The sequence below is a fragment of the Cricetulus griseus genome, chromosome 2 (assembly GCF_003668045.3).
Source record: "Cricetulus griseus strain 17A/GY chromosome 2, alternate assembly CriGri-PICRH-1.0, whole genome shotgun sequence".
Classification (NCBI taxonomy): Eukaryota; Metazoa; Chordata; class Mammalia; order Rodentia; family Cricetidae; genus Cricetulus; species Cricetulus griseus.
The window spans coordinates 343,582,383-343,607,384 of NC_048595.1; the positions used below are offsets into that span (position 1 = coordinate 343,582,383).

The 25,002-nt window shown below is 40.4% G+C and overlaps 1 protein-coding gene across 3 annotated transcripts in view; it reads left to right on the top strand.

Annotated features, from left to right (window-relative positions):
• The window catches only part of Prlr (prolactin receptor), a 171,515-nt gene that overhangs the window by 106,433 nt on the left and 40,080 nt on the right, over positions 1–25,002 (top strand). For all 3 annotated transcript variants that reach the window (XM_027401294.2, XM_027401295.2, XM_027401288.2), the window contains exon 2: positions 9,317–9,381. The gene's annotated coding sequence lies outside the window, so the exon portion shown is untranslated. The remainder of the gene's footprint in view (positions 1–9,316; positions 9,382–25,002) is intronic.

The following is a 25,002-nucleotide window of genomic DNA, read 5'->3' on the forward strand; positions in this document are numbered from 1 at the left end:
CCTGAGCCTATTTAGTGTCACATTTATGTACATAAGATTAGAGCTGACCAGTTTGGGTTGAACAACCTGTCAGGGGCACCTTCCTAGAGAAGTCGGATTTTCCCTAAGCAGCCATTGACTGCTGCTGTGAAGCTCTTCATCCAGACTGGAACCTTGTGAAATTACTCCTACCCACACTGGCATGCACACTGGGCTTGTCATTACATAGACCTTCTTAGGCAACCACACAGTTGATATTTCATAGGAGGAGCATCACTGACATGTCTAGATGGCTCCGCTACCAGCAGGCATCCTAATCCTCTGGCTCTTACAATCTTTTCAACCTATCTTCTCTAATATTCAAGCCATAGGTGTAAGAGTTGTATTGAATATGTGCCAGTTGGGGCTGGACACATCCCAGTCACTTAATCACTATATTTTGACCAGTTGTGAATCACTGTGGTAGCTTCTTCGATAAGGGGTGAGAGCCACACTTATCTGAGGTCAATAAAACAACATGAACCATGGCCATGACTCTTGGTTGCCTCCCAGAATTTGATGGTATGATGACATTGCTGAAGAAACCACATACTGCAGATACAGATACATCAAGCTGAATCTGACCTAAATGCCCCATTCCCAAGGACTAGTTCACATGATACTAGAAAGTGATATGCAAGTCACCAGGGGAAAAAAAGAAGTCAATATTCCTACCCAGCTATAAAGCCTACAAACCACAACAATGACCTACCTGGCACTGGCAATATATCTCCACTGGTATAATAGTGGAACCTTGGGAGTAATCAAAAGCCCTCTAATTGGACTTAAGGCCCACTGAATAGGAGGGAACTCATGGCTATCACTGGAAACCTAGTGAACTATACACATGGCTAGACCCTAGAAGATAACCTACTATTGCCATTATTCTAAACCAGTATAATTTATAACTGTATTCTAAGTAACAATACTTCGTTAGTTCTTTAAGAAAATCACACATGCATACAATGGCACTGATCATGTCATCCCTGACCTCTACCCTTAACCCTCCCAGCCCTACTCACCCACTCCCCATCTACTTCCAACTTCATGTCCTCCTTTTATTTATGTAACCCCCCTAATGTAATGTCTGCTGCCTTTGTACTCCACCTATCAAATGCCACACCTTGAATGAAAAGGGACTCTCCCTGCCCCAGCAGCCATCAACTATGCATAGCTCTTCAGTCAATGGTGGGAGTTCATGAACCTCCCTCTGTACTAGAATGTAGACTGGCAGGATCTTAATCTTTTGCAGGTTACTAGAGCTGCTGTGAGCTCATAAATGCAGTGGTTATCTCTTGTCCAGAATGCACTGCTTTGCTCTGGTCCTCTTTGAGGTCTGACTCTTACAATCTTTCTTTGCTGGTTCCAGGAGCTGGGAGATGCTTATGATATAGATGCCCTATTTATAGCTCCCACTCTTAAAACTCTAAAGGGAAAAGAAATTCAGTTAAAACAACAGGGAAGTTCTGTTGAGGCCAGGGCAAGTTTGTACCGCTACAGCATCATAAATATGATTCACCTGACAGGGGTGGGAATGTGTAATTGAAGACTGCAAGTAACTATTCATTATAAACTACACTGTGATTTAAATCTACTGAATGATTTAATGTCCCATCCTAAAAGACTAAGCATTGTTTAGAGCTGGATCCTTAAGTCAAGGACAGTAAATAGAGAAGACAATTTACTTATGTGAGGATCCTCAGATATTACCCAACGTTTTTCAAATAATCAATAACTATTTGATGAATAAATATGTAGGTGGACAAATGAACAACTGATTATGTCTTCTTTTCCATGATGGATTTTTACGGGTTCTTTTCAAAATGTCACAGGTTTTAATCATTTTTTTAAATTAGTTCTCTATTTAAGAAGCTTGGTTCTCCAAATGTACTTATGAAGATTAGACAAAATCATGCCTTTGAGCAGTTAGAAATAGTGTCTGGCAGTCAATTAATGTTAACTAGTTATTTTCTTTCTGTTTTCTAGCCATGAAAAAAAATAGGATTATACCGTTGCCTTCACTAATCCAAAAATCACTTTGTAATCCACTAAAGAAAAGAGATCTGAAGGAGCAATCAGTTCCTACTCTTTGTCTTCAACTGGGCCACCCACACCCACACCAACCTCTTGGAGCTAGCTGGCACCAGTAAAACACAAACAAAATCTTGGATTCTTTCACTTCCTCCTCTGGACTGTTTAGTTAGCCTGGGACCTTTGGGCCAAGTCTTCAATGCCCAGTCAGCACTTGCCTGTTGCCTATTGGACCTGAGGTCTGAACTGACTTTACCTTATTTGACTGTCTCTCTCAGCCCAATGAAGATTTTGGAATTTCCCTTTGGTTCCAACTAGGTTTGCCTCTGCCACATATGGGTCAAAACTTTCAAACTGTAGTTGCCATTAATATTGAGATTCATTCCCCAAAACTTAGAGATAAGACTAACACTCATCCTATCTCTGTATCTTAGGAACAGAAAAAAAGAGATTTTCACCAAGCATAGGATTTTCTTGTTTTATTTTTGTGGGGCTCAGACCCAGCTGCTCACCAAGAGTGGGCCCCAAATGATTTCTTGGATGCACTTATGTTTTCTTCCTTCAAGACCTTGTGTTTGCAGATTGGTCTGAGTGACTGGATCTGTTGCCAGAATGCTTGAAGCCTCTCTTATTTTCTGAGTATATCTGAAAACTTATCAGCTAAAGCCTAACCTTGAACTCTTGTCAATAGATAAGACACGGCTTTGGTGAATTCATCAGTTGCAATGACACCAGCAGCTCTGGGTAGACAAGAAATACTTGCTGTCTTTTTATCCTCTGGCTTGTGGGAGATTTCCATGCACAATGTCATCTGTTAGTTATATAAAGACCAAAACTGTGAGTTCTATGCTCTTGAAAACATAAAATTCAATGCTTGACTTATTTGCTTCATAACAAACTCTGTAGATATCATGTCTCCTCTTACTGAGAAGCAAAAGATTGAACACAGGACTACAAGTAGGACCTAATGAAGGCACTAACAAATTCACACTTTCACCACTCTGGGCTTCATGCCCTACTTCTAATATTGTGGCTAGACTGGCCTTCAACACTTAATACTCAAAGAAAGAGAGGGAGAGGGAGATGGAGAAGGAGAGAGAGAGAGAGAGAGAGAGAGAGAGAGAGAGAGAGAGAGAGAGAGAGAGAGAGGTGTTGTTTCCTGGAGATAACAGATAGTTTGATTTTTTAAAAATTTATTCTAATGTATTTTTGTCATATTCCTTCCCATACTCCTCCCTATACCTCCCACCTTTTCTAGCCACTCTACTTCATTTTCTTTCTCTTGCTTTGAAAACAAAAGCAGACACACACAAAAAAATACCATAAAGAGAGAACGTGGAGTCCATTTTGTGTTGTCCAACTATTCCTGAGCATGAGGTCTGTCCTAGGGTGTGGTTTGATGTGCCCAGTGTCACTTCATTGAAAAAAGTGATTTTTCCCTTTCCCAATAACTATCCATTTAAAATAGTTTTGCTGGGGTTGGGACTTTGTGACCATTTCTCTTTCTCCATACTTTGATTTTGTCCTGTTTGAATGTACTGTGCACACTGTCTCGATCTCTGTGAGTTCACACGTGCATCATTCTTGTTATGTCTGGAAATTGCTGTTTCCTTGGAGTCATGCACCACATATAGCATTTAAATTCTGCTTCCTCTTACTTACCAATCTCTGGTCATTGAGAGGAGTGGTGTTATACAGACATTCCATTTAGAGCTGAGTGCTTTGAAGTCTGTCACTGTATACACAGTGTCTAGTTGTGAGTCTCTGAGTTAGTTACCATCTACTGAAAGAAGTTCTTTATTTTGGTTTTTTGTTTTGGTTTGTTTTGGGGGGGGGTGGGGGGTGGGTAGGGGTGTGTGTGTGTGTGTGTGTGTATGTGTTTTCGAGACAGGGTTTCTCTGTATTGCTTTGCAGGTTGTCCTGGATCTCTATCTGTAGACCAGGCTGGCCTTGAACTCACAGAGATCTTCCTGCCTCTGCTCCCGAGTACTGGGATTAAAGGCGTGCACCACCAATGCCCGGCCTGAAAGAAGTTCTTTAATGAGGGTTCCATGATACATTGATCTATGGAAATAACAATATGTCATTGGAAGTCATTTTATTGCTGTTTTCATTTAGGCTTCCCCTAGGCCCATGACTATCTAGTCCCCAGTTATTAACCTCATTAACAGTGCCAAGCATGGATTTCATCTCATAGAGCAGGCCTTAAATCTTGTTAAAAGGTGGTTGGTTACTCCAAGAATATTCATGCCACTGTTGTACCAGTGGGTGTACCTTGCAGACAGATTGCTATGACAGCTATCAGGGATCAGTGCTGGGTGAGACTGATGATCACTTTCCTCCTCCAGTAGTATGTATAATACCTTCCAGCACTGTGAATGTCTGTCAAGAGAGATAAGAGTTCTATTTGAGCACCAGCATGATTTCTCCATGTTTGATGCTGTAAGTATGTGGTGCCTTTAGTAATGGTGTATTACAATCAGATTGTGGAAGGTAACCAACAGCATTAACAATAGCTTGTAGTGTTTGGGAGTGGTCTGTGGGGCTGCTGTGGCCAATGACTCAAAAGAGATATAACCAATTCTTGATTATGGGTTTTACTTGTTAGCACATGTCTAGTTGGGACATTGTCTCCCCCATTATAGCGTAACTCCATTTAAATTCCATTTATATATGTATATATTTTAGGACACTTCCACAGGAGTAGGCTTTATGGCTTTTCAAGAGACCTTTAGTGTGAGTTGTCCCTTCCCATATTCTTTCCTCTACCCTGCCCACCTATCTCCCCTGCCACTTAATCTGCCCCTTCTAATTTCCTCTTTATCACTTTATAATAATGTATTTGTTTCCCCATTCTTGGCCATGGGAAGATCACCTCCTCCTGCATCCTAATCCCTTATTTAAGCTTGGTGGTATTCTGATTGAAATCGATTTATCTAAAGATTAAAAGCTAACTGCACATATAAGAGAAAACATGCAATATTCGTCTTTCTGAGTCTAAGTTACCTCACTCAGGATGATTTTCCATTTACCTGCAAATTTCATTTTTCTTAACAGCTGAATAATATTTCATTGTATAAATGTACCATATTTGTATTATCCATTCACCAGGAAATGGACATCTAGACTATTTCCAATTTCTGGCTATTATGAATAGAGCAGCAATGAACATGTATGAGCAAGTATCTCTGTAGTAAAATGTAAAGTCCTTTCTGTTTGTACCCAAGAGTGGAGTAGCTGGATCTTGAGTTAGATCAATTTTCAGCTTTTTGAGGAAGCTCCATACTGATTTCCATGTGGCTGTACAAGTTTTCATTCCTGCTGGTAATGAATAAATGCTGTGCTTTCTCCATATCTTTACCAGCATCTGCTGTCATTTGTTGTTGTTATTTTTAATCTTGGCCATCTTGACTGTGGTAAGATAAAATTTCATAGTAGTTTCTCAGTCATTTGTGTTTCATCTTTTGAGAACTGTTTATTTCTGCATCTTGTGTTTTAACTGAGTTGTTTTATTGGCATTGAGGTTTTTATTTTAGTTCTTTGTATAGACTAGGCACTATTCCTCTGTCAGATGGTTAATTGGTAAGTTATCCCCCATTCTCTAGCTGCTGCTTTACTCAAATGATGCTCTCTACTGTACAAAAACTTTTTAACTTCATGAAGTCCCATTTATTAAATATTGATCTTAATGTCTGTGCTATCCTGTGTCAATGAATTCAAGCCTATTCCCTACTTTCTCTTCTATCATACTCAGTGTATTTGGTCTTATGTTGAGGTCTCTGATCCATTTGGAGTTGAGTTTTGTGTAGGGCAATAGATATAAATCTATTTTCATTCCTCTACACACAGTTATCTATCTGATTTAACCAGCACCATTTGTTGAAGATACTGTTTTTTCTTCAGTATGTATTTTTGGATTTGGATTCTTTTTTAAAAAAATAAAGTTTCTATGGATGTGTGGAGTTATGTATGAAACTTATATTCTATTCCATTGATCAATGTCTCTGGTTTTTTTTGGGGGGGCGGGGTTCGAGACAGGGTTTCTCTATGGCTTTGGAGACTGTCCTGGAACGAGCTCTTGTACACCAGCCTGGTCTCAAACTCACAGAGATCCACCTGCCTCTACCTCCCAAGCACTGGGATTAAAGGTGTAAGTCACCACCACCCAGCCAATGTCTCTGTTTTTATACCAATGCTATGCTGTTTTTATTACTGTAGTTCTGTAGTATAATTTGAAATCTAGAGAAACTAAAAGACGTGTGTGTGTGTGTGTGTGTGTGTGTGTGTGTGTGTGTGTGTGTGTGTATCTGAGAGAGAGAGAGAGAGAGAGAGAGAGAGAGAGAGAGAGAGAGAGAGATTGATAGATATAGACATATCTCCTAGTGGAATAGAAACAGTAATTTAAAAATATCCCAATTGAAAAAAGCCCAAGGCCAGATGGATTCAGTGCAGAATTCTATCAGGCCTTCAATGAAGAACCAACACCAATACTCCTCAAATTATTCAATGAAATAGAAATGGAAGGAACATTTCTATGTTCTATCAGGGTTGTACAGTAACAGATAAGCCAGCTAGGCTTTTAATTAAGATCAGTGAGACTATGCAATATTTTTGTGGGCAGGGATGAGAGAATTAGGAAAACTGCCACCATTCTTCTGCACAAAAAGAAATGAGCAAGGATGATTTTCTGAAGCTCACTGACAGGCAGAGTTGTAAAGGAAGGGCTACCCAACTGAATAACATGGCTATAAAGATGTAATACCACTGCAACTAAGTCACAGAAAAGATAGACATGGAAGGAAAGAAAACCCTGACATGCCTGTTTCCCATCCTCTGCCTGATGCATTTGAACTCTTCCTGAAGATGAAGGCAAGGGAGTTTAGCAGGGCAGAATCATCAATCAACAGAAAAGAATAAATATGGGAGCAAGGACAGAGGTTGGCCAGGGTTAAGTGTCAAGACATTTGATACATGCAAATGAATAATAGAGGAGCAAATGATGAAAGCCTAAGACCCACCATTCAATAAACACTTTGTGGGGGCTGCTAAAACTACAATTCCCTTGATGCCCTTGTGCTCCAAAGCCCTCATTACTACTGTATAGTATTTCAGGGTGTCCACCTCAATATAGCCTTTGACCTGTGTCCTGCTGCCTTTGTGCCCTTCTCCAGCCTTAGCTAACCCCTCAGGATTTCCAACAAGAGTATAAACAGAGCATAGATTTCATTTGGATGGGAACAGAGAGGAGCAAGGGCTGTTCTGAACAGTTAGGACATTATCAAAGACAGCTAAAATAATTCCCAGAACATAGAATGCACTGTAGAATATTTAAGAGTTTTTTAAATGAAAATGTGGTATCATTGTACCTTATGGAGAAAATTTTGTGACTTACTTCCAGGAAGCCTGCCCCAGACATCTGTGTCACAAGCTGTGGCTTCACCAGACACCTCATTACCAAATGCCTTATGTATGAACATCTTTTGCTCAAATAACTTTCCTCATATCATAGGCTTTGATTGCAAACACAGATCAGCTGGCTAATCAGAGCAGCAATATTGACAAATTAGTGACCGTGTGAGGGTTTCAGAGTTCTGAAGACACTGATGGCCACCATAGGTCTCCTTCTGGTCACTTCCTCCTCCATTAGTTGAGGCAGCATGAAGAACATTGAGCACTATCTTCCTCAAAGAATAATTCCTAGAATTCTGGTATTTGAATGCTTAGAAATTATTTGAAAGCATTTTTGGCTGATTCCACTAGCCAGTTGGCTTTCACCTGGAACTGTGAGACCCAATTGGACAATAATTATGAATTTGTGTCCATAAACAAAAGTCAGTTTGGGGGGAGGAATGTTTTGTTCTTGTATGTGTATGTGATCCATTTATTTATGTATATATGTGTTTGTGTGTGTGTGGCACTTATATATATAATATATATATATATATATATATATATATATATATATAGGTTCACATGCATGTGGAGGTCAGAGGTTGATGTCCCGTGCCTTCCTACCACTATCTGCACCTTATATAGTAAGGCTACGTCATTCACTTGAACCCAGAATTCAAGTGAGTCTAACTAACCTAACTGGATTTGGCTGATCTAGACAGCCAGCTTGCTATAAGATCTGTCTCCACCTCTCATGTTTGCTGGAATCATAGGCAGGCCAACATGCCTCCCCAGCATTTACATGGAGATCTGAAATCCAGTCTCACAGTCAAATGTAAGGGGCTTTACACACTGAGCCCTAAAAGCCAGGTTTAAAGAGTAGTTACTGGCATATACAGACATGTTTTGTGTTGAAATGTTGAAAGAGTTTCTTCCTATCTGAGATCTGCATCTTCAGCAGTTATCTATTTGTGTCCCTTAAGCCCCAGCCAATCACTGGGTAGTGGTGACACATGCCTTTAATCCCAGCACTCGGGAGGCAGACACAGGCAGATCTCTGTGAGTTCGAGGCCAGCCTGGTCTAAAGAGTGAGTTCCAGGACAGTCCAAAGCTACAGAGAAACCCTCTCTCAAAAAAAAAAATAAAATAAAATAAAATAAATAAAACAGGCCAATCAGAAACAAGAGTCTAGAATTTCATACACAAGCCTAGAGTCAGAAATACTAGCTGGAATAAGGTTTGGGCTGTGACTCCTGGAGGGAGTATGAGACGAAAGGCTTCACCCTGTATTTCAGCAAACAATCCATTTCTCACTCTAAAAGCCTTCTCCTGCCAAAGCATTTTTGACTCACTAAGGGAGAATCCAACCTAAGCTTCCAGTAATAGTGGGTGAATCTAACTCAACCAATGCCATGTCAGGATTCATCAGTAACTCCCATCTAGGACATCCAGTATCAAACTCCTTATAACTTAATCCCAGTTGGGATAGCTATTAAAGAGGCCCATGAGCTATAGATTAGATAGCAATACTGAATCAATGGTTATTTTCTGTTATTTTCACACTGTTTACAAAAAAGAATGTCCTATTCCTAGGAAAACAAATTCAATGATTAGGGGCAAAGGAAGTATCATGGCTATGACTTAAGACTCAGGATGATGAATAACATGTTAATAATTATCTGGTATCTGGGTGCTTTTGCTACCTTTCTCTAAGCTCGATATTACTTCATAATGAAGTTGCCAAAAAACTAAGTCCCAAAAATGAAAGCTATTATAAGTGAGGCTGTTCTACTGTGCTATGTGACACAGGAAGCTAGAAATGACAAATATCCTGCTTTGTCAGGTTTGAACTAAAATGAGTCATCTTCTCTTTCAGCTAAAGGACACTTCTCCTATCTGTGAAGGTGAGCACCACAGATGCTTTGCACATGAGCCCTAAAGGTAAGGAGGGCTTCATCTAGTGATAAGATGATTGCATTCCATTGTCCACCTCATCCGGGGAAGGACAGGGACTCAGCTATCTTGATTCTCAAACAACATCATCTCAAACCATTGATGTTCATGCAGGCCAGTCTGTGATCCTCAAAAAAAAAAAAAAAAAAAACTTCAATCTCCCTAGCTCATTGTCTCAGAATACCTGACATTCATCTCTTTCTCTTGTTTTTCTCAAAAGCTTTTCATGGTTGATATTCCCTAGTAATGCAATTTAGGATATTTTTATTTCCTCTTCATACTTTTCTATACTTGGAAGAATTTTTTTACAATGTCTGTGTTACTTTTACAATCAAAAAGAGAAATATTGCATCTTCTTTTGTTTTTCCAACCAGTTTAGTACAAATTCTGTCACCACTTTCTGAATCTTGTCTCAGCCTCCTTAATATTGCCACTATTTGAACCTGCTCCATCCCAGCCTATATTGACAATACTCATACATGGCAAGTTCTGAATCTTCTCCATTTCCTAACAGCAAGGAAGCCCTGGGAGTCAGGACCTTCAGCAAACAGGCCATGGAGAAATCATCTGCACAGATTGCCTCTGCATATGCTACAGTCAAAGATCTAAACTACTTAAGAAAATAGAAGGTTGCTTGCGCAACTCTGAGGTCTCACTTTCCTGCCCTTCCAGGGAAAGTGAAAACCTCATTAAGATAGGAAATCTAAGTGAAAAGTTTCTGAGATTTCTTTGAGACACTTTTCAGTGTTTACTAGTCTTCCAACAGTGACATGGTGATACCCTCTTGAGAGCCATCCCTCACTCCAGTGAAGTCTTGGACCTGTCACTTGGCCCAAGGTTTCTCAAACATTGTCAAGACTTCTGAGTAAAAAAATTGTTTTGTCAGAGACTGCTCTCTGTATGGTAGTATACTTGGCAACATCAGAGTAGAGCACCACCCCAACAGCAGCTTCAATAACCAAAAGTGTCAAAACATTGCTTAAGGTCCTGGGAAGGATAAAACCACCCACCCTGGGTAGTGACATTAATGTGTTCAGACATTGCCAGACATCTCCTAAGTGAAACAAAATCTTTCTTTCAAAAAATCACTCCTCTGAGTTACCTCAGCCCTGGCAGGACCTTTTGTCTTTTCATTTAAATGGACTGGAATTCATAGTGTGCAGAGTGGACATTAGTAAATGTCTACAGAAAGGATGCCCTAAGTCATCCAGTCATTTTGAATACAAGAGATCCCTGTGACGTGAATGTCCTTCCCTGGGTGGACCATGAACATCAGGACAGATGAATCAATCCAGTTACAGTTATATGAACTTCCTCCTCTCAGAGTGTCTGTCCCTTGATTTCACATGCTCTGTGCTATTTGAAATTGGGAGACAATAAGGTTATGCTAAATACTGTAATAATCTTTCCCCAAGGGGACAAGGAAGTGGAGTCTGAACTGTCTTACCCACAACAGAGAAATTTCCCTGCTAATTACTTTTTCCTTTTCCTTTTATGTGTGCTTACTTATTGACCACATATCTGTGTAAAAAAAAAAAAGTCTCTGGCTGACTGTATAAACTTTTTAAGCAGGAAAGCATAGATTCTGAACAGTGGCTTAATTAAAATTCCTCTTCTCCACTTGAAGCAGCACAGGGCAGGTGAAGTGTTGGCAGCAGATGTGTCTGTGGTAGGAACAGGAGACTGAGACTCTAAGAGCAAATCCCAAGACATAAGCATCGGCATGTTCTCTGCTTGCTCATCTCCAATTGCTCCCCCCAACCCCCAACCCCCCCCCCCCGCCCAGAAGGGCCCTTTTATCCTTCTGGTTGAGCTTCCACAGCATCAATCCCAGTCCCGTGTCCTCCTCCCTTTACCCAACCTTTGAATTTATATGCAAAGATTCTTCTGATGCCAGTGTGTATCAGTGAAAACACAGGCAGGAACTTGAAAGCAGTTTTAAGACAAGCCAAGACACACAGCAACACAGCCCAGTTTCAATATGAAAAGAACACCCAGAAGCCAATGTTCATAAAAGAATGCAAGAGAAAAAACACTTCCCTGAAAGGATGGCATTCTAATTAAGAGCAGAGAGCTTCAACTCTTGTCCAACACCCCAACAAAAATACTGTAGTCCACCATGAGCTCTGTAAGCTGCTTTCTGATCCCCACCTTTTCAATCATGTTCCAATGGCTGTGATAATTCCACAACAGAACAAAACCCCAGTGTACCTGGCACCTTACCTCCTTTTGCAAGAACTCTGGCATCCTGCAGGATCTGCCATTCCAATTCTTTCCCAGTTCTTGCCCATTCACTTGTGACCTTAAATCTTGCCAGATTTGTGAGAGGCAGAGGCACTTAGAAGCATCCCAGAGCACTGGGGAGAATATGCCTTCCATCAGGCATGCTTTGATATGTATCTAAAGGTCTTTACCATTATCTTTTTACCTATCACATTTCTCTGCCACCTTTCCCATTGCCACTGGGCTTCTTTGACTAAAGCATGGTGTTGTTCAAAACTTGTATACTAGTCTTGGCATGTAGACATGTAGGTCATTGGTAGAGCTCTTGCTTAGTATGTGTGAGGCACTGGGTTTGATCCCCAACACAAGAGAAGAGAGAAAGCTACACAGTTGCCTAGGAGGGTTCAGATCTTAATTTATTCCTGGTACTTGGTTTATGAGATGGACTTTCTTGTGCTTCTCTGAGAAAGCTATGGACTGGAACCTAGGGGAGACTAATTTTGGTTGTAGTAGAGAAACTGAATACACTGACCATCAAATATCATGCCAATTTCAATATAAGTCCATTGAAATTAAATATTAAAGATTCAGGTCCTCAGTTATATTGACTCCATTTCAAATGTTCAATAGCTGAGCTGTGTGTTCTTGGTGGTCACTTTATTGGACAGGGAACATCTAGAATACTTCCATCATCACAGAAGTTTATACTGGAACACATTGGTCATCCCAATGAGGAGTTCTGGGAAAGTGAAACAACAAAGCTAAGCAGGCTCTGTGTTGAGAGAGAGAGATGACAGAATAAAATTCTAAAAGGAAAGTGAAAGGACAATCAGAATACTTCAAATACTTCAACAATTGTGTCACTTGTGCCTAGCCATGAAGCAATATGCAGCTACTCTACCACAAAGCTCCAGGAAACAAAGACATGACTATGGCTGCCTTTGAGACCTATTTTCTCCGGTCTGGTCTTTGGATTCTGTAGACTCATGGTGAAACAAGAGACTGTCTTCTGAATACTGAGGCAAGTGGCACCCTCAGCAGGGCTCTCACTTAGGAGCCATTGAGTTCCCAGACAAAGAGAAACCAGCACTCTGGTGGCATCAGATCCTGGGGCCATATTCAAGAGTCCATTTAGAACTGGGATTATTCAAATCAAAAAATCAGTACAAGAAAAAAGAACCATCTCCACTGGGGTTTGTGCTTCTTTGAAGAGTCCAAGAAACCCAGGGGGTTTCAGGGCAAATGTTGTCCCTTAGCCATAGCAGTAGAGGAGCGGTCATTGCCCACTAATGAAAGCAGTGATTTATCCTTACATAGTCTACTTTGTAGACAAGTGGAGTATTTTCACCAAAGTTGTCCATCTCAGTCTCATCCTCACTGTCACTCAGTGAGGAAAGACAGTAGATATGGAGTTCTGCATTTTATTTAAGAAAAATGGGGACTCAGAAAGAGACAAACCATAATTAATATGGCCAGTGGCTATCAGGACCAACCATAAAAAACACCTACCTATCCTGTCTGCAGTTCACAACCCCTCTCTCAGTCGATAAAGGTCACTCAGTACCCATTCAGGACCCTAAGTCTGTCACCCCCAAGTCTAGGACCTCCTCATAGATGCAAACTCACCATGTATGGAGTCTCCCACAATCTTACTGACTCTACCTCATTTACTCAAACTGCTGCAAGAAGAGACAACAGAATCACCATGAAACCTGTAGCTGCTCTTCCCAGAAGGTCCCTTCTTGCAAGTGAACACTCACACTCAAGAATTGCAGAAGGAAAGCAATGTTTGTCAATGGGCACATCAGGTCTACCTTCTGTCTTCTTAGTGAAAGATAGAAAGGAAATGCTGCCTTCCCAAATACTCTGTCTGCCTTGAGATACCCTTAATCATGGCAGATTTATTTTTCTAGAGCACCTCCATTCATATGACTTTCAGTAGCCTGCAGCCAAATGTGACATAGTCTCACATTTGAATGAACAATCACTTGTGATGTATAATGGTCATTTGCATACTGCCTGCATGAACTCTATATTTTCCTTTTTCACACAAAGATCCTGAGCCACCTATGCCAAGTTTTGCTATATGCCCAAAGCAAATGGGCCATGTTCTGGAGAGTCCACTTTCTCCCAGGATTGAGTAAGTGCAAACTCTAAGCCTCTTCTGCATCTTTTTGTGGCATGGCCCCAGGGAGAATATTGTGAGCTGCAAGCCATAGCATGCCTGGCTAAAGGTGGATTAAACACTGGGCATGTAGCACTCTCCTAAGAAGCTCTGGGAAAATCAGTTTTAGGTATGATTTAGTAGGTCGTGATAACTCCAAAGACCCAGAGTCAGAGTGAGGGGTGGGGAAGTGGGGCTCCTCTCCCCTCTTCTTTTCAATAGAGAGGAAATTTTCTGCTATGCCTCAGTGACTAAAACTGAATAGGACGGTCATTCCTAATGTAATCTTTGGACCAAAAAAAATGAATACAATGACCTTGGATAGCTTATCCTGCTACTTCCTCATCCCCTGTGGCTGGACACCTGATGCCTAGTTGGACTCTGCATAAAAACAAAGGGAAAAGTGGGTGTGGAGTATCTACCATACCCATTTGGTGGATAGGGCTGTGTCAAAGACAAGACAAGGAAGCTTGTTGTCAGCTGCGTGGCACCCTCCACAGGGAAGCATCCTCAACTCCTTGGCCAGGTCAGATCTTCCTGCTATTGTCATGGCACCTGCAGAGCTTTGTTCTTATTTCTTTTGTCATTTATGTGTGCTTTACTGGATTCTCTCTTTGAGAGACTGTGCATATATACTGGAAGTATTCTTTCTGCACAAGATTGTATTTTAAGTCTGGTTCTGACATCCAAGTGTAGGTAAAAGGATGGATGGATGGTGGATGGATGGATGCATAGATGGTGGATAGATGGATGGATGGGTGGTCAATGGTGGGTGGGTGAATGGATGGTGGGTAGCTGGACATTATAACCACTAAAATGGGTCATTCTACCTGTTTTCTAACTTGCTTACCCACACACACACAGCTAAATCTTTATTCACTTCTTCCCATCAAACTCAGCGAAAGAATCTTTGAAGTGCTTTAGAATGGAAGTATTTTTTTCTCTATTCCAATAACTAGCCTCCGGCTGGGCTGTTACCTCTCTGGTTGGATTGGTACCTTTTCTGCTAAGAGAGAACTTCTAAGGGAAGCTAAACAAAATGGAAAGGGGAGAAGAGAAATGCCAGCAAGAGAAACAGGCAATTATCTTGACAGATAAGTAGCCCAGATGTTTGAGTAAAGAAGTAAGTCTGAATAAACATCTTGTTCATGAGTGACAAAGGGTGACTCAATGAGGTAGAGATGGGGTGCACTCCGAAGGGGATCACAGGGAAGAGGGTTGATTCTGGGACTGGCCTTGAGCATTTTGAGGCAGGAGAGACATGCAGACTTCCTGCAGTCTTGACTTTGTCTGTGCTCTTCCCATTAGTATTCTTTAGACATTCTGTTCCTATTTGCTTTGCATCACAAGTCCTGACAAAAGCTGAGGAGCCAGAGGAAAATGTGTACACAGCACCTCAAACCAAGAGCACTACTGAACTTACTAGATTTCTCTGAGTAAGATGGCCTATCCCTTCTCTGGGGCTCATGAGGTTTTCTGTGAAATTGCCTTTCACCTACTTGTCAGATCTGAATGGCAAATAATGGCTGGCTTCCCCTGCGTGTTTTAAATGTACTTAGACACAGTAATCAGGAAAAGTAGCAATGAGTCAAAAAAAAAAAAAAACACTGAGAGAGCTGTTGAAATCTTTCGCTATAGCCCCAGAGATGTGCACATGTTCAGCTACAAAGATGATACATGGATGTTGGCTACCAGCCAGTGTTGAACATACTGCCAGAGACACTGGACTCATTCCTATATGGTAGCCACTGTTTGCACCACTAAATGCCAGGTTTTCATTAGTGAGCTTTTTGTTATTGTTGTTGTTGTTGAGTTAATGATGCTGCTGGCATGTGTCTCCTCAATTGCAAAAGTAGCCACTTGTTATTTTGTTACATTATAAAAGTAGTCATTATCTACTTTAGAGTAATCCTCCCTCCCAAAGGGAATCATGAGCACTGCATTGGTATGAGTGTGCTTCATGGCTCGTGTCTATGCACCTGAGCAGAAGCATGTGTCAGAATTAGGATCAGTTATGTCTATTTTGTATGCCCAGTTATTGCTACATTCCACCTTAGGGAAATCTTTGAAATTTTAATCACATTATGTCAAGGGTTAAGTAGAATTCCACCGTTGCCTGTGCTATGATCTAGTCAAGCAGTCCTTTAGGGTCTGGTGTTTAAATGGTTTTCTAATAATTTGTTTTGTAAATAGCACTGGGGAGGAGGAATCTCTTTATTCAAGAAATGTTTGTGTATCTAGATTCACTTGGGATAAACTTCTGAAGTGTATTTTCTGATTGATTGTGTATGTAATTTTCTTGAGACTTTTAACATACTACAAGAAAAGTTGCACCAACTTACAATCAAAAGACAAGGTACTAGTTCAAATGCATTTTATACACCCAGTGATGACATTCTGAAATCCCCCAGGACGGGAAAAAAATAAGATAAAATATTTTATATGAAAATATTTTGAAAACTAAAAATTCCATTAAAATAAGCAATGTCGTTACTATCTATTTTTGAACCACCTAAGTAGAAGATACACCTTCCTTGGCCAAATAGTGCAATATTAAATAGTGTTCTTTAAAACACAAAATCCTTGCCATCTTCCCTTTCTACATTCAGCAAACACTCAATACAGTTCACTTCTCCAGAACCATTTATAGAACTTTGCATTAAATATGAGGACTCACTCACACACACACACACACACACACACACACACACACACACACACACGCTGGATCAATGAACTTCTAGTCTAGCCTGAAGGGTTGTGGGGATAGGGAATTGAAGAAAGATAATTCAAATGCATTTTCAGTACTATATGTACACTAGCTTTATGAAACCAAGAGTGTCTGCCTGAATGAGAACTGAAACAGAGAATGAGGAAGTATCTGGTCTTTCCATTGAGTGACCATGAGCCCATCTTTGCTGCCTCTAAAATACCATGGAGATGTCACATTTTCTAGTCCTGGAGTTCTTGATAGAAAAAGAGACACCTTTGTGGGCAAAGACATATTTTAACAGGCTACATGATAGAATTAGTAAGATGCCAGTGGTATATAATGGCTACCATTTATCTTGAAATCAGTGTGGCTTTTTGGTGAATTAGCTATGAAAGCAGGGGCTGACTGGTCAACTGTTTGGACCTATAGCAGAAGGCAAGGACTTAGGAAGCTGTGAGCAACTGTTGGAGAAGAAAGACAGATGCTTAATAAGAAATTTAGCCAAGCATCTAACATGTAGTGGCTATGGAATCCCTCAGCCCTGTTAAACCACCAAATCCTTGCTCTTATTAACACTTGGAATGACAAAGGGCTGAGTGTAGTCTCTAGATGGGTGGAGTGTAAGAGCAAAGGCCACCTCTTGGAAACTGTGACATTTCATTATTCATCTTTCATTCTTTTCATGTTTATGCATTACTATGTACTCAGAACAGTGGTACTAAATCTGGAAGTCCTTTACCTGAACTGTACAGGGGACAGAGTGACCATGACCTGCTCTTCCCATATTAATTTTCTGGGCCCTGGAGATTCCATGTGCCTGGCACATGAACCTGCAGTTTCAGATAAGAAATGGGGATTATAATGCCATCTTTTAGACCATAAAAAGCATTCAGAAGCCTATTCCAAACACCCGGGTATGAGTAAGCCTTCCTACTTAAGCTCACCTATGAAAGGCATCCCAAGATGTTCTATTTTGACTTTCAAACAAATTGGCCATTGACAGGACTAAGAATATCATCAAAGCAGCTATTTTTCCACAAATCACAGTGGTTTTGTAATATTAAAATCAATTTCTATTTCTAAAACTGAACTGAGAAATGGAACTAAAACAATAAGTGCTTGCCATGTTATGGATAGAAATCATTATGGATAAATGCCCAAGAAGAGTGTTTGTAGAAAGAAGGAAAATTAGACTAACCTTTTAGTATTGACTTCCTAAACTATTGTCTGTCTCATAGTTTCGGAAAGTGGTGCCCATAAGGCATTGCATTGGTTAAATTCTATGCAAACAAGCCATCATTTTATTCTTTTAAAGCAAAGAGTAAGAATGATTTGCTGGGATTTGCCTGGTCATTGTTATTGTAGAAAAGTGTGCAGATGTTTGCACAGACTGGTTCTACTTCATTGGCCTGGGAAGGCTACTAGTAAGTTGGAAGTTAGAGCTCCAATTTACTTGATAAACATCAGTCTCATGAAGGACTTTAAAAATATAGAGATGCAGAGAAGTATCCTTCTATAACTGAGAACCACACTTGAGTTTTAAGCATTAAGTATGCTCAATTTTTCCTAATTGATCTTTTATCTGAACTGTACATAAATAAATGTTTTTATTTATTCTTAGAAATTTTCATATATTTTGTTTTGATCGTATTTATTCCCCTCTCCTAATTCCTCTCAGATATATCTCCCCAACTCAGATGTCTCCCCAACCTCCCTACCTCCCTATCCATCCAAAATCTCTCTCTCTCTCTCTCTCTCTCTCTCTCTCTCTCTCTCTCTCTCTCTCTCAAAAGGAAAGCAAGAAGTCCAGTTTGTCTTGGCTGACTACTCCTGGGCATGGGGCCTATTTTCTTGCTTTTACCTTGTACCACTATTTAAAGCTTAGATAAGCAGCTCAACTATCTGGAATGCATACAGGATCCAGAAAGCAAACCAAGTAGACATTTGAACAAAACAGATGTAACAAAACCTGTTCATCTAAGAGACTGGTGGAAAATTCCTTCAGTCCTCCCTAGCAACTTCTTGTCATTGTTTAAGTTACTTCAACTTTTTCAATTTTAATTTTCATATTAGGTTTCTAACTTTATAGTACAAAAGCAACAGTAGAATAGAAGGGGCTGTTGGGCTTACTGGAAGAGAGTTAAGTAGCAAAAACACAGCTATTACCTATTAAAGTAAGGGAATAAAAACAATGTAGGATGGGAAGATGGGGAGAAGAAGAAAAGAAGGCTAACAAGGGTATATCTAGGTACTGAGGATCATCAAGTCCTTTCTGTTTGACTTAAGCAAAACTTCTTTAATCTGTATTTATTTTCTATATAGTATCCCATAACCACAGCATCTCACTGTAACTGATGAATTCACAAATGACTTCAACGTCCTAAAAAGCCATAGAAGTGAATAATTTTTACATGAGTATCCAATTGATTAAAATAAAAAATTTTATTGTGGGCACGTGCTTTAGATCATTAGATATATATGCTACCCCTGAATGTGTTTCCATTGAAAAAAGAATGAACAAAATTTTAAGGACTTAGATAAAGATCCCTATTTTGTTTTATTTAAAAACTGTATAATTGAAATTTTGTCTGTTTTTGAGAGCCTTTGAGTTTCCTCAATTTCCAATAACTAAAATTTTATGTACTTTGGCTACTAGCCAACTTCCCTGTAGTCAAATCTTGTACATTTTAATACATCTATCCCTGAGTTCGAATTAATGCACACGGAATGGCATTCAAGGAATCAATAAGGTCTCAGAGCACTGTCTTCAGTAATTTGAAGTGCATCTTGATAGGAAGAAAGAATTCCCTGGTTCAAGGGTACGTGTTATTTCCTTCCCTGTGGATCTAAGAACATGAGAAAAGTGTGAAAATATTATGTTTCATGTGGATTTTTGTAAGTGAATCAGGCTTTTGTAACTCAGTGGTGGACTGCTCACCTCCAATTCCTGAGGCTCTAGGTTCAATCCCAAACACTACTAAGGAGGAAAAAAAAAACATTAAAAGCAATCAATCATTCAGCAAGTGTTAGTGCACCTTGGAATGTGTGCAAAGTGATAGAATGAATAATATGGAAACTGAAAAAAAATGATTTTGACAATAGTGTTCAAGATCTGTATCAGCAGACCAGGCATCAGAGGTTTTCATTACTCATAGCTCTTCTGTTTGATCAAATACAGTAGTTACTATCCAAAGTTGGCCATGATGGTTGTCTCTAGATTATCCATAGACTGACCACGCTAAGCAAAATCAGGCATTTTCAGTACTCAGCCTCTAGTTTCAAAGCTTGATAACTAAATCATTACTTCTCATCCCTGTGAAGTTCATTGGGTTCAGAGTGGAAATCAAGAGACTCCCTTCTATATAATGAGCTCTTATGACAATCACAAAGTCCTCATCTTCATTTCCTGCAGGCCAGGAGAGAGAAAAGAACATACAGACAGAGATGGTGGTGGGGGAGGAATATATTTGGGGGAAAGCTTTAAAGAGCAGAACTAGACTAAAAGCGTAGCATTTCTCCCGAGTTTCAGAGGCCACAAGTCAATCATCTCACTGCAGGATGAGTAATAAAGACAACATAAGCTGAGGGGAGAAAGGAAAGGCAACCCCATTTGTGATGGGATGGGTGCTGGACCCTTCTCATTCTCCTGTGATGTACTCTCAGGATCCTGACTAAAGTAGTAAAGAAAATCAGGAATTGGAAAGAAGAGAGATTTTTGACACATTCCTGATATTTCTCAGACTTAACCAGCTTTCTCAAATGTGGATACAGCCCATCCTCAATGCTTGAAGATTTTCCAATTAGACACTTGACCATTTTCCCATCAGACACTTGACACTTCATACCAGATACTGCTTTATTATCTAGCTTCCCCCACACAGGAAGGCTGAAGTAGAGGTACTATGGTCATTGCATCTTAGAGATGAACTCCCTGGGGCTCAAGGGAGTTTCATGGGTTACTCAAGGCCACACAGTGGCTGTGAGGAAGAAGAACTTGACCTCACTTTCCTCATGTGTAGACGTGAAAGTGGACCAGATCCTTTCAAGTCATGGGTTTCCAAAATGCCATGATTCAAAACTCAAAAAAATCTTAGGCAGGAAGCCAAAGAAGCAATAAAACAGTAATTAATCTTTTTTATTTTTGTTTTAAATTTCCCCTTCACTTCCAAGCTTGTTTCTAGAAATTAAGAAACATACGTAAATAGATAAGGTTGTTACTAGCAATAATTTATTTGTGTGGGGATGTTTTTTAATGAAATCTAAGCTTGTTTTACACACACATACATACACACATTCTCTCTCTCTTTCTCTTTCTCTCTCTCTCTCTCTCTCTCTCTCTCTCTCTCTCTCTCTCTCTCTCTCTGTCGCTCTCAGAAGAATCTTCTTTAAACAATCTGGTAAAACATATGTCCTCCTCCTACTACATAACCCTTGGTAGTTAGGTTTGCCATAGCAACAAACACCAGTGAGACTTCTATGACTTGAAGTAACATTCATTGTTCACTCACTTAACAAAAAACAGCAGGCTGACCATGGTGCTTCTGGACTGTGTGGGCTCTGTTGTGCAAATATATAACTCCATTTACCTTCTTGTGTTGGAACCCAGATGTAGCCACTATCTGATATATAATACTATAGCTCTGCAACTTAGGCAAAGAAAATCCAAGCCACATTCTGCAACAGTTTCTGGATGAATGGATAGGTGGATGGCTAGATGGATACAGCCAAATTAGTCACAATTGTTCACGTCTCATTAGCCACTGCCTTCAAATGAATGAGTCTAATGTGGGGTTGGAGAATGCTCCTTTCCAGCATAATGCCTGAGTATGTCTTATAATGATAAATGTTTCCCCATGACTGGGAATAAGAAAACATTTAGGGACCAAAATCCAATCTGTCCACCACCACTTGACCTCCATCAGAGCCTCAAATGTGGCATTTCCCACAGAAGGACAGTTCCCCTACTTCCTTTAAAACATCTCCTTTTTCTTTTCTTTTCTTTTCTATTCTTTTCTTTTATTAGTTCAAATTAGGAACAAGCTTGCTTCAGATGTCAATCCCTTCTCCCTCTCCCTCCCCTCCCCCAACATCCCACCTGCCCCTAGTCATCCCCCCTCTACTTCCCAGGCAGGGTAAGGCCCTCAAAAGGGGCTCCCCAAATTCTACCACATCATCCTGGGCCAGGCCCAGGCCCTACCCCAAAAACATCTCCTTTTTCTTTTCTTTTCTTTTTTTCTTTTTCCTCAACTGGCGCTCTCAAGTTTCAGCTTGAATGAAGGTCATGGAATTACATGCTTGAAATGCCCCTTCCTGAGCCCCATATGCAGACACATATTACTTCAAACAGATAGTGCATAAAGAATGGAATGTCTACTACTATAGAAGGAATACCATTGGCCTCCCACAGCATCCAGCATTAGAGCCACCTTTAGGTAGTGGGTTTGAGCACTGAGACCCTTATCAAAAAGAGGGATGACAGCTGGGTGGTTGTGGCATACATTTTTTATCACAGCACTTGAGAGGCAGAGACAGGTGGATCTCAGTGAATTCAAGGCCAACCTGATCTACAAATCGAGTTCTAGGATAGCCAGGACTACATAGAGAAACCCTGCCTCAAAAAAAGCCAAAGAAACAGACAAAAAGAGGGATAAACAGTCTTAGAGAATTTAGAGCTTATGGTACCAAGGTCATCTTACCTGTTCCCAGCTCTCATGCCAGGTGACATTTGTGCTTCTGGGTTGGGGCTCTTTAAAGATACAACTATTGGTCCTCTGTAGATACCTAAAGTGGAAAGAGTACAATAAATACCACAGGCTCTGGAGTTCAACTGCTATGCTCCTCTTTCCCCACTAGCTGTGTGATTGTATAGGCAATTCACAGAACATCTCTGGACTTCATCTGTGAGATGAAAATAATAATAGTACCTACACTTGAGGATTGTCATAAGAGCTGAGCAAATGAACAAAGCAGTGCCTGACATACAGTGTGTCCAATACATGCTCTCATATTTTATCACCACAGTTGGGAGAAACCTGGGAGTTTGTGAAATAAGGTCATTGGTGCGTATACCCCATACCCTTTTGAACATCTTTGTCCTCATCTTTGACATGAGAGTGATAGGGTGGGCATAGCAATAAAAATGGCAATAATCGCTGCTCTGGTTCTGTAAAGGTCTATTGTAAGAATAAAATACGATGATGTGGAAGTGCTTTATATAGTGCAGCCTACAGTGCCATAAAAGGTTGAGCATTTTACTTTTGATGTTGAATCGGAGTCCAAGGACTAGGCTCACTGTTTCTGTGGTGCTGCCTGCCCATGTAATGGTGATCAATCAGTAACCTCTCTCAACCTCATCTTCCTCTTCTGTCAGTGGGACCTAGCAATGGAGGTATATATGTGTTAAGCAGCATCATGTGTTAAGGACCCATTAGTGGTCCTTAGCTCTGGCTATATCTTCCAATAATGGACAGAGCTTGGTGGGGGGCATGCATCCCAATGGGCACAACTTAAAACCAATTAGTATCCATCATCCATCATTATCCAGGGAGATATGGGTTTGGTGCTAAAGGCCTTAAATCTTAGCATTTTAAAGCACAAAGATTACAAGTTCAAGGCTTGCCTTGGATACACAGTGAGTTCAAGGCCAGCATGTCAATTTAGCAAGACTGTCCCCATGCTACAAAGGCGTTGAGGAGTGGAGAGGAGCTACTCTTCAGTGATAGAGTACTTTCCTAGCATATGTGAGGCCCTAGGTTTAAAACACGCTACCAGGAGGAGGAGGGGCAGAAGAAGAAGAAGAGGGGGAAGCAGAAGAGGGATGGGAAAGGGGAGACTAGTGAATGAAAAATAGAGGAGGAAAAGGAAAAAAATCATCTATAGGAGGGATTGGTTCAGACCCCTGAAGACACCAATGAGATGCTATTCACATCTCTTGTATAAAATGTCATAATATGTAGGCATAGCCTATATTCACCCTTCCATATACTTTAAATCATTCCTAGATTACTTAGATTACCTAATATAGTATAAATGTTACATTCAATTATTCTATCTTATTTAGGGAATGACAAAATGTCATATTCAGCAACAATGCAAAAACGTTTTCCAAATGCTTCCATTCTAGGTTTGGTGAAGCAACAGATGCAAAAGCTGTGGCTAGGGAGTGCCAGCCATTTTCAGAATTTCTAGTGACTCAGTGTAGGAATGGGACCTCTCCCATGATGGTAGTATGAATCTTGGGTTGAAACCCACTGGGGCCTGTGGAGTAGCTTAGTGAGCAAGCTGCAAAACATCATATCCAATGCATGGTGCTTTTGCAGTTATTTATTGATGGATGATCCCATGAGAGAAGGGTTTCTCTGAAAATCAGGCCAACATGGATTTTTCCAACATCTGTCCAAACTATGGCCTGGCCAGGGAGGATTAATACTCACCCAGTTCCTCTTCTTTCCCTTAAGCCAAAAAAAAAAAAAAAAAAAAAAAAAAAGACCGATGAGTGAGAACAAACCTCTGTCAGAGCAAAGATGTTGCTGGGGCTATGGTGAGTGAGTGAGGAGAGTTGGTGTATTTGGAGTTGGAAGCGATACCTCCAGTTGTGGGTAAGCACAGAGTATCTTAAAATGACTCCAGAGCAGAAGTGAATACAGCCCTGGACTGTAATTGGCAACAGCTAGCTTTGAAGGTAGATCTTTCCATGATCTTTCCCTTATGTAGTACCAGCCTTAACCAACTCCCATTTGGACCACACTCTCTCTGCTAATTGACTTCTTACAGAATGCAGCTCTCTGCTTGCATAGCATATGCATGCACACAGTACATCGCCCTCTCAGGCACCTCTCAGATTTTTGAAACAGGAAAAGAGAGGGAGTCAGAAGTAGATGTTTTAAAATGTCTCCATAGCTATTTCTAATAGCTTTCACACAACTATGATGATTTAACTAAACAACCAGAGAGTTGTTAAAATGGGAGCTGACTCAGGTTGGCACTACACAGGGAGACAAATCACCTGGGAAATCTAATTGCAGATAAATTACCACACTGTGATGTGTGTGTCTTTGCACTGGATTCATTTTAACAAACAAATGCTGAGTACTTATTCCTAGCTGGAGTTATTGCTCCGAAATCCAGCATACAGCAATCTTAATCTTGAGCTTGGTGGTGTGAAACAGCTAATCCCTTCTGTTCTTCTCCCTACCCTGAGCAGATTATGCCTTTTGTTTTCCAAATTAAATGCTAGCACTCTGTTTTGGAAAAAAAAATTCAGACTGAGAATCAAAGGGAATACATGGGATTCTTGCCCAATTATTTCAGCCTCTGACGATTTAGTACCTAGGGCAAGTGAGGTGATTCAATGAGCAGAGGAGTTCAAAGGAAGGGTCTAATATTGTATAAATACTTTAATAGATGAATGTATTTGAAATTGGTTTGCAAAACATAAAGGCTTTCTTGCATTTGAGGGGGGGCAAGAAAGATGTTAGAAATGTAATGAGGCTAATGGGAAGAAGGTATG